Source organism: Euprymna scolopes, chromosome 29, assembly GCF_053919585.1.
Source record: "Euprymna scolopes isolate OS-2025 chromosome 29, ASM5391958v1, whole genome shotgun sequence".
In the NCBI taxonomy this organism is placed as follows: Eukaryota; Metazoa; Mollusca; class Cephalopoda; order Sepiida; family Sepiolidae; genus Euprymna; species Euprymna scolopes.
The window spans coordinates 112,587,324-112,598,996 of record NC_136510.1 but is presented as its reverse complement, the minus strand read 5'-3'; the positions used below and the strand labels follow the sequence as shown (position 1 = coordinate 112,598,996).

The 11,673-nt window shown below is 21.9% G+C and overlaps 1 pseudogene; it reads left to right on the top strand.

Moving 5' to 3' along the window:
* Positions 1–229: 229 nt before the first annotated feature.
* Positions 230–356, top strand: LOC145252984 (U2 spliceosomal RNA; annotated as a pseudogene).
* Positions 357–11,673: the final 11,317 nt, after the last annotated feature.

Below are 11,673 nucleotides of genomic sequence, written 5' to 3'. Positions count from 1 at the left end.
GCTTGGCCAAGATCAAAGTGTAGCATCTGTTTCGGCAGATACTGAAGCAAAGACCATATGTGGGTGAAACCCCACATATAAGACCCTGGTCACTGTAGGGGCAACCCTTCATACCAATTGTTACTATCCAGCTCCCCTACTCTCCGGGGAGTTGGTCCCCATTTCCCTTCACTCCTCACATTAAAAATCGGCCTTGTGCCTAATTTGCTCGGTGGGGGAGCAAATAAATACCCTTTTCTTGGCCTTTTGGCCAAGATCAAAGTTTAGTATCTGTTCTTACTAAATGCTGTACTTATTGTGATATAAAGTGGGGGATCACTTTTCTATATCAATTTAATGTAAAATGATCACCCACTTTACAAGCAGTCAATCTCAAAGGTATTCAAATCATTCTCCAGATCATTCAAGTTGTTTTTGAAGGATTCCAATTATTTTTAAGCATTCAAGTAATTCTTAAGGTCATTCAATTCATCCATACGTTCATTAAAGTCAGTCTAAGTCATTTACTTTTTATTTATTTAACTCATTTCAGCCCATTTTTCGGTCACTTTAGTTTATCTTTTAGAATTTCATGTCAATCCTACATTCACGCATTCATTTATTACACGATAGCACGCGACTAATGGCTATCGGACTTGTTGCTTTTCAAAACGTTTTTAATCGACGCACTCTTTCACTACCTACTCTGCATACTCACTGTTACACGTCATCATGTGATCAACTTCCGTCTTATTATTACGTCCGTCGTTATATTTGCATGTGTGTTTTCTCCTCTTCCTCTTTGTTTGACGTAATTCATTACTTCAAAATCATGTTTTTCTCAAGACCGGAACACTTCTTCCTCACCACTTAATCTACTAATTGATTTTTCTTTCATAAAATAAAGTTTGTGTTCGTGCACGGCCATTCGCCTTTCGTATGCATCGCTTGGTGCACGCAATGAAAATAATGCAAAAACTACGTGGACCAGCGTTAATGCTTGACACGATTAACTGCCAGATATGTATATGGTCATAAAAGCAGAGCGTTTCTCTCTGAAGCATGTTTACTATGTCAATAGAGGGTGATCAGAAAATTCAGTTAATACTGCATTTCTCATGAGATTACTTGCCAGTTTTTATGATTTCAGGTTTAAATTAACGGCTAGAACAAGAATTAGAATACACCATTCTAAAGCTTGATTGTCACAACTGGTTAATTCTAAAAAAGGCAATCTGGATGTGAGAACACTTTTAAAGAACAACATACAACAAAATCATGTTTTAAATGTAGAAAATGCATGCATCGATCTTTTGTTTTTGAGTGGAATAAGAGATTCATGCAACATAGGGAATTTTTGAGCGATGATGAGATCTATGGGAGAAGTAAAATTCAGAACACCAGAATTGATTGGCCAAATAAAGAATTGACTGGATGAGGGACGTGGTGTGTTTATAAAAACAATAAGTGTAGTTTGATGTCAGTATGGAAACTGTACACACAATTATTCGCAAGAAATTGTAGATGCGAAAGATTTGCGCAAAGTTTATCCGAAGAGTACTCAGAGCAGATCAGGATGAAAGACGTTGTCACGGGCATAACGACAGTTCCTCACTTTATTGTCCAGAACTTCCTTCATGTAACTTTGGATCATTCCCTACTCTCAAAGAAAACCTCAGAGGCTGTCGTTATTAGACAATTGAGAAGATAAGAGACGCTGTGACGATAGTCATTGACACCCTCATACAAAAGGATTTCCATAATGTCTTCCAAAATTTGTTAGAACAGTACAAGTGCATCGCAGCCGAAAAAGATTAGAGATTTTTGTATGTACTATAAAAAAGATTAGAGATTTTTGTATGTTCTATAAAAAAGATTAGAGATTTTTGTATGTACTATAAAAAAGATTAGAGATTTTTGTATGTACTATAAAAAAGATTAGAGATTTTTGTATGTACTATAAAAAAAGAATAGAGATTTTTGTATGTACTATAAAAAAGATTAGAGATTTTTGTATGTACTATAAAAAAAGATTAGAGATTTTTGTATGTACTATAAACAGATTAGAGATTTTTGTATGTACTATAAACAGATTAGAGATTTTTGTATGTACTATAAAAAAGATTAGAGATTTTTGTATGTACTATAAAAAGATTAGAGATTTTTGTATGTACTATAAAAAAGATTAGAGATTTTTGTATGTACTATAAAAAAAGATTAGAGATTTTTGTATGTACTATAAAAAAAGATTAGAGATTTTTGTATGTACTATAAAAAAGATTAGAGATTTTTGTATGTACTATAAAAAAAGATTAGAGATTTTTGTATGTACTATAAAAAAAGATTAGAGATTTTTGTATGTACTATAAAAAAAGATTAGAGATTTTTGTATGTACTATAAAAAAGATTAGAGATTTTTGTATGTACTATAAAAAAGATTAGAGATTTTTGTATGTACTATAAAAAAAGATTAGAGATTTTTGTATGTACTATAAAAAAAGATTAGAGATTTTTGTATGTACTATAAAAAAGATTAGAGATTTTTGTATGTACTATAAAAAAAGATTAGAGATTTTTGTATGTACTATAAAAAAAGAATAGAGATTTTTGTATGTACTATAAAAAAAGATTAGTTATTTTTGTATGTACTATAAAAAAGATTAGAGATTTTTGTATGTACTATAAAAAAAGATTAGAGATTTTTGTATGTACTATAAAAAAAGATTAGAGATTTTTGTATGTACTATAAAAACAGAATAGAGATTTTTGTATGTACTATAAAAAAAGATTAGAGATTTTTGTATGTACTATAAAAAAGATTAGAGATTTTTGTATGTACTATGAAAAAAGATTAGAGATTTTTGTATGTACTATAAAAAAGATTAGAGATTTTTGTATGTACTATAAAAAAGAATAGAGATTTTTGTATGTACTATAAAAAAAGATTAGAGATTTTTGTATGTACTATAAAAAAAGAATAGAGATTTTTGTATGTACTATAAAAAAAGATTAGAGATTTTTGTATGTACTATAAAAAAGATTAGAGATTTTTGTATGTACTATAAAAAAAGATTAGAGATTTTTGTATGTACTATAAAAAAGATTAGAGATTTTTGTATGTACTATAAAAAAAGATTAGAGATTTTTGTATGTACTATAAAAAAAGATTAGAGATTTTTGTATGTACTATAAAAAAGATTAGAGATTTTTGTATGTACTATAAAAAAGATTAGAGATTTTTGTATGTACTATAAAAAAAGAATAGAGATTTTTGTATGTACTATAAAAAAAGATTAGAGATTTTTGTATGTACTATAAAAAAAGATTAGAGATTTTTGTATGTACTATAAAAAAAGATTAGAGATTTTTGTATGTACTATAAAAAAGATTAGAGATTTTTGTATGTACTATAAAAAAAGATTAGAGATTTTTGTATGTACTATAAAAAAGATTAGAGATTTTTGTATGTACTATAAAAAAAGATTAGAGATTTTTGTATGTACTATAAAAAAAGATTAGAGATTTTTGTATGTACTATAAAAAAGATTAGAGATTTTTGTATGTACTATAAAAAAGATTAGAGATTTTTGTATGTACTATAAAAAAGAATAGAGATTTTTGTATGTACTATAAAAAAAGATTAGAGATTTTTGTATGTACTATAAAAAAGATTAGAGATTTTTGTATGTACTATAAAAAAAGATTAGAGATTTTTGTATGTACTATAAAAAAAGATTAGAGATTTTTGTATGTACTATAAAAAAAGAATAGAGATTTTTGTATGTACTATAAAAAAAGAATAGAGATTTTTGTATGTACTATAAAACAGATTAGAGATTTTTGTATGTACTATAAAAAAGATTAGAGATTTTTGTATGTACTATAAAAAAAAATTAGAGATTTTTGTATGTACTATAAAAAAAGATTAGAGATTTTTGTATGTACTATAAAAAAAGATTAGAGATTTTTGTATGTACTATAAAAAAGATTAGAGATTTTTGTATGTACTATAAAAAAAGATTAGAGATTTTTGTATGTACTATAAAAAAAGAATAGAGATTTTTGTATGTACTATAAAAACAGATTAGAGATTTTTGTATGTACTATAAAAAAGATTAGAGATTTTTGTATGTACTATAAAAAAAGATTAGAGATTTTTGTATGTACTATAAAAAAAAATTAGAGATTTTTGTATGTACTATGAAAAAAGATTAGAGATGTTTGTATGTACTATGAAAAAAGATTAGAGATTTTTGTATGTACTATAAAAAAGATTAGAGATGTTTGTATGTACTATAAAAAAAGATTAGAGATTTTTGTATGTACTATAAAAAAGATTAGAGATTTTTGTATGTACTATAAAAAAAGATTAGAGATTTTTGTATGTACTATAAAAAAAGATAAGACATTTTTGTATGTACTATAAAAAAAGAATAGAGATTTTTGTATGTACTATAAAAAAAGATTAGAGATTTTTGTATGTACTATAAAAAAGATTAGAGATTTTTGTATGTACTATAAAAAAAGATTAGAGATTTTTGTATGTACTATAAAAAAGATTAGAGATTTTTGTATGTACTATAAAAAAGATTAGAGATTTTTGTATGTACTATAAAAAAAGATTAGAGATTTTTGTATGTACTATAAAAAAGATTAGAGATTTTTGTATGTACTATAAAAAAGATTAGAGATTTTTGTATGTACTATAAAAAAAGAATAGAGATTTTTGTATGTACTATAAAAAAAGATTAGAGATTTTTGTATGTACTATAAAAAAAGATTAGAGATTTTTGTATGTACTATAAAAAAGATTAGAGATTTTTGTATGTACTATAAAAAGATTAGAGATTTTTGTATGTACTATAAAAAAAGATTAGAGATTTTTGTATGTACTATAAAAAAGATTAGAGATTTTTGTATGTACTATAAAAAAAGATTAGAGATTTTTGTATGTACTATAAAAAAAGATTAGAGATTTTTGTATGTACTATAAAAAAGATTAGAGATTTTTGTATGTACTATAAAAAAAGATTAGAGATTTTTGTATGTACTATAAAAAAGATTAGAGATTTTTGTATGTACTATAAAAAAAGATTAGAGATTTTTGTATGTACTATAAAAAAGATTAGAGATTTTTGTATGTACTATAAAAAAGATTAGAGATTTTTGTATGTACTATAAAAAAAGATTAGAGATTTTTGTATGTACTATAAAAAAAGAATAGAGATTTTTGTATGTACTATAAAAAAAGAATAGAGATTTTTGTATGTACTATAAAAAAGATTAGAGATTTTTGTATGTACTATAAAAAAGATTAGAGATTTTTGTATGTACTATAAAAAAAATTAGAGATTTTTGTATGTACTATAAAAAAAGATTAGAGATTTTTGTATGTACTATAAAAAAAGATTAGAGATTTTTGTATGTACTATAAAAAAGATTAGAGATTTTTGTATGTACTATAAAAAAAGATTAGAGATTTTTGTATGTACTATAAAAAAGAATAGAGATTTTTGTATGTACTATAAAAACAGATTAGAGATTTTTGTATGTACTATAAAAAGATTAGAGATTTTTGTATGTACTATAAAAAAAGATTAGAGATTTTTGTATGTACTATAAAAAAAATTAGAGATTTTTGTATGTACTATGAAAAAAGATTAGAGATGTTTGTATGTACTATGAAAAAAGATTAGAGATTTTTGTATGTACTATAAAAAAGATTAGAGATGTTTGTATGTACTATAAAAAAAGATTAGAGATTTTTGTATGTACTATAAAAAAGATTAGAGATTTTTGTATGTACTATAAAAAAGATTAGAGATTTTTGTATGTACTATAAAAAAAGATAAGACATTTTTGTATGTACTATAAAAAAAGATTAGAGATTTTTGTATGTACTATAAAAAAAGATTAGAGATTTTTGTATGTACTATAAAAAAGATTAGAGATTTTTGTATGTACTATAAAAAAGATTAGAGATTTTTGTATGTACTATAAAAAAAGATTAGAGATTTTTGTATGTACTATAAAAAAGATTAGAGATTTTTGTATGTACTATAAAAAAAGATTAGAGATTTTTGTATGTACTATAAAAAAGATTAGAGATTTTTGTATGTACTATAAAAAAGAATAGAGATTTTTGTATGTACTATAAAAAAAGAATAGAAATTTTTGTATGTACTATAAAAAAAAGAATAGAGATTTTTGTATGTACTATAAAAAAAGATTAGAGATTTTTGTATGTACTATAAAAAAAGAATAGAGATTTTTGTATGTACTATAAAAAAAGAATAGAGATTTTTGTATGTACTATAAAAAAAGAATAGAGATTTTTGTATGTACTATAAAAAAAGAATAGAGATTTTTGTATGTACTATAAAAAAAGATTAGAGATTTTTGTATGTACTATAAAAAAAGAATAGAGATTTTTGTATGTACTATAAAAAAAGATTAGAGATTTTTGTATGTACTATAAAAAAGAATAGAGATTTTTGTATGTACTATAAAAAAAGAATAGAGATTTTTGTATGTACTATAAAAAAGATTAGAGATTTTTGTATGTACTATAAAAAAGATTAGAGATTTTTGTATGTACTATAAAAAAGATTAGAGATTTTTGTATGTACTATAAAAAAGATTAGAGATTTTTGTATGTACTATAAAAAAGATTAGAGATTTTTGTATGTACTATAAAAAAGATTAGAGATTTTTGTATGTACTATAAAAAAGATTAGAGATTTTTGTATGTACTATAAAAAAGATTAGAGATTTTTGTATGTACTATAAAAAAAGATTAGAGATTTTTGTATGTACTATAAAAAAGATTAGAGATTTTTGTATGTACTATAAAAAAGATTAGAGATTTTTGTATGTACTATAAAAAAGATTAGAGATTTTTGTATGTACTATAAAAAAGATTAGAGATTTTTGTATGTACTATAAAAAAGATTAGAGATTTTTGTATGTACTATAAAAAAAGATTAGAGATTTTTGTATGTACTATAAAAAAGATTAGAGATTTTTGTATGTACTATAAAAAAGAATAGAGATTTTTGTATGTACTATAAAAAAGAATAGAGATTTTTGTATGTACTATAAAAAAGATTAGAGATTTTTGTATGTACTATAAAAAAGAATAGAGATTTTTGTATGTACTATAAAAAAGATTAGAGATTTTTGTATGTACTATAAAAAAAGAATAGAGATTTTTGTATGTACTATAAAAAAGATTAGAGATTTTTGTATGTACTATAAAAAAGAATAGAGATTTTTGTATGTACTATAAAAAAGATTAGAGATTTTTGTATGTACTATAAAAAAGAATAGAGATTTTTGTATGTACTATAAAAAAGATTAGAGATTTTTGTATGTACTATAAAAAAAGAATAGAGATTTTTGTATGTACTATAAAAAAAGATTAGAGATTTTTGTATGTACTATAAAAAAGATTAGAGATTTTTGTATGTACTATAAAAAAGATTAGAGATTTTTGTATGTACTATAAAAAAAGATTAGAGATTTTTGTATGTACTATAAAAAAAGATTAGAGATTTTTGTATGTACTATAAAAAAGAATAGAGATTTTTGTATGTACTATAAAAAAGATTAGAGATTTTTGTATGTACTATAAAAAAGATTAGAGATTTTTGTATGTACTATAAAAAAAGATTAGAGATTTTTGTATGTACTATAAAAAAGATTAGAGATTTTTGTATGTACTATAAAAAAGATTAGAGATTTTTGTATGTACTATAAAAAAAGATTAGAGATTTTTGTATGTACTATAAAAAAGATTAGAGATTTTTGTATGTACTATAAAAAAGATTAGAGATTTTTGTATGTACTATAAAAAAAGATTAGAGATTTTTGTATGTACTATAAAAAAAGATTAGAGATTTTTGTATGTACTATAAAAAAAGAATAGAGATTTTTGTATGTACTATAAAAAAAGAATAGAGATTTTTGTATGTACTATAAAAAAAGAATAGAGATTTTTGTATGTACTATAAAAAAGATTAGAGATTTTTGTATGTACTATAAAAAAGATTAGAGATTTTTGTATGTACTATAAAAAAAGATTAGAGATTTTTGTATGTACTATAAAAAAGATTAGAGATTTTTGTATGTACTATAAAAAAAGATTAGAGATTTTTGTATGTACTATAAAAAAAGAATAGAGATTTTTGTATGTACTATAAAAAAAGATTAGAGATTTTTGTATGTACTATAAAAAAAGATTAGAGATTTTTGTATGTACTATAAAAAAAGAATAGAGATTTTTGTATGTACTATAAAAAAAGATTAGAGATTTTTGTATGTACTATAAAAAAAGATTAGAGATTTTTGTATGTACTATAAAAAAAGATTAGAGATTTTTGTATGTACTATAAAAAAAGATTAGAGATTTTTGTATGTACTATAAAAAAGAATAGAGATTTTTGTATGTACTATAAAAAAAGATTAGAGATTTTTGTATGTACTATAAAAAAAGATTAGAGATTTTTGTATGTACTATAAAAAAAGAATAGAGATTTTTGTATGTACTATAAAAAAAGATTAGAGATTTTTGTATGTACTATAAAAAAAGATTAGAGATTTTTGTATGTACTATAAAAAAAGATTAGAGATTTTTGTATGTACTATAAAAAAAGATTAGAGATTTTTGTATGTACTATAAAAAAAGATTAGAGATTTTTGTATGTACTATAAAAAAAGAATAGAGATTTTTGTATGTACTATAAAAAAAGATTAGAGATTTTTGTATGTACTATAAAAAAAGATTAGAGATTTTTGTATGTACTATAAAAAAAGATTAGAGATTTTTGTATGTACTATAAAAAAAGATTAGAGATTTTTGTATGTACTATAAAAAAGATTAGAGATTTTTGTATGTACTATAAAAAAGATTAGAGATTTTTGTATGTACTATAAAAAAGATTAGAGATTTTTGTATGTACTATAAAAAAAGAATAGAGATTTTTGTATGTACTATAAAAAAAGATTAGAGATTTTTGTATGTACTATAAAAAAGATTAGAGATTTTTGTATGTACTATAAAAAAAGAATAGAGATTTTTGTATGTACTATAAAAAAGATTAGAGATTTTTGTATGTACTATAAAAAAAGATTAGAGATTTTTGTATGTACTATAAAAAAAGAATTAGAGATTTTTGTATGTACTATAAAAAAAGATTAGAGATTTTTGTATGTACTATAAAAAAGATTAGAGATTTTTGTATGTACTATAAAAAAGATTAGAGATTTTTGTATGTACTATAAAAAAGATTAGAGATTTTTGTATGTACTATAAAAAAGATTAGAGATTTTTGTATGTACTATAAAAAAAGATTAGAGATTTTTGTATGTACTATAAAAAAGATTAGAGATTTTTGTATGTACTATAAAAAAGAATAGAGATTTTTGTATGTACTATTAAAAAAGATTAGAGATTTTTGTATGTACTATAAAAAAAGATTAGAGATTTTTGTATGTACTATAAAAAAGATTAGAGATTTTTGTATGTACTATAAAAAAGAATAGAGATTTTTGTATGTACTATAAAAAAGATTAGAGATTTTTGTATGTACTATAAAAAAAGAATAGAGATTTTTGTATGTACTATAAAAAAAGATTAGAGATTTTTGTATGTACTATAAAAAAGATTAGAGATTTTTGTATGTACTATAAAAAAGAATAGAGATTTTTGTATGTACTATAAAAAAAGATTAGAGATTTTTGTATGTACTATAAAAAAGATTAGAGATTTTTGTATGTACTATAAAAAAGATTAGAGATTTTTGTATGTACTATAAAAAAGATTAGAGATTTTTGTATGTACTATAAAAAAGATTAGAGATTTTTGTATGTACTATAAAAAAGATTAGAGATTTTTGTATGTACTATAAAAAAGATTAGAGATTTTTGTATGTACTATAAAAAAGAATAGAGATTTTTGTATGTACTATAAAAAAGATTAGAGATTTTTGTATGTACTATAAAAAAGATTAGAGATTTTTGTATGTACTATAAAAAAAGATTAGAGATTTTTGTATGTACTATAAAAAAAGATTAGAGATTTTTGTATGTACTATAAAAAAGAATAGAGATTTTTGTATGTACTATAAAAAAGATTAGAGATTTTTGTATGTACTATAAAAAAGATTAGAGATTTTTGTATGTACTATAAAAAAGATTAGAGATTTTTGTATGTACTATAAAAAAAGATTAGAGATTTTTGTATGTACTATAAAAAAAGATTAGAGATTTTTGTATGTACTATAAAAAAAGAATTAGAGATTTTTGTATGTACTATAAAAAAGATTAGAGATTTTTGTATGTACTATAAAAAAAGATTAGAGATTTTTGTATGTACTATAAAAAAAGATTAGAGATTTTTGTATGTACTATAAAAAAGATTAGAGATTTTTGTATGTACTATAAAAAAAGATTAGAGATTTTTGTATGTACTATAAAAAAAGAATAGAGATTTTTGTATGTACTATAAAAAAAGAATAGAGATTTTTGTATGTACTATAAAAAAAGATTAGAGATTTTTGTATGTACTATAAAAAAGAATAGAGATTTTTGTATGTACTATAAAAAAGATTAGAGATTTTTGTATGTACTATAAAAAAGATTAGAGATTTTTGTATGTACTATAAAAAAGATTAGAGATTTTTGTATGTACTATAAAAAAAGATTAGAGATTTTTGTATGTACTATAAAAAAAGATTAGAGATTTTTGTATGTACTATAAAAAAGATTAGAGATTTTTGTATGTACTATAAAAAAAGATTAGAGATTTTTGTATGTACTATAAAAAAAGATTAGAGATTTTTGTATGTACTATAAAAAAAGATTAGAGATTTTTGTATGTACTATAAAAAAAGATTAGAGATTTTTGTATGTACTATAAAAAAAGAATAGAGATTTTTGTATGTACTATAAAAAAAGATTAGAGATTTTTGTATGTACTATAAAAAAAGATTAGAGATTTTTGTATGTACTATAAAAAAAGATTAGAGATTTTTGTATGTACTATAAAAAAAGATTAGAGATTTTTGTATGTACTATAAAAAAGATTAGAGATTTTTGTATGTACTATAAAAAAAGATTAGAGATTTTTGTATGTACTATAAAAAAAGAATTAGAGATTTTTGTATGTACTATAAAAAAAGATTAGAGATTTTTGTATGTACTATAAAAAAGATTAGAGATTTTTGTATGTACTATAAAAAAAGATTAGAGATTTTTGTATGTACTATAAAAAAGATTAGAGATTTTTGTATGTACTATAAAAAAGATTAGAGATTTTTGTATGTACTATAAAAAAGATTAGAGATTTTTGTATGTACTATAAAAAAAGATTAGAGATTTTTGTATGTACTATAAAAAAGATTAGAGATTTTTGTATGTACTATAAAAAAAGATTAGAGATTTTTGTATGTACTATAAAAAAGATTAGAGATTTTTGTATGTACTATAAAAAAAGAATAGAGATTTTTGTATGTACTATAAAAAAGAATAGAGATTTTTGTATGTACTATAAAAAAGATTAGAGATTTTTGTATGTACTATAAAAAGAATAGAGATTTTTGTATGTACTATAAAAAAAGAATAGAGATTTTTGTATGTACTATAAAAAAGATTAGAGATTTTTGTATGTACTATAAAATAGAGATTTTGTATGTA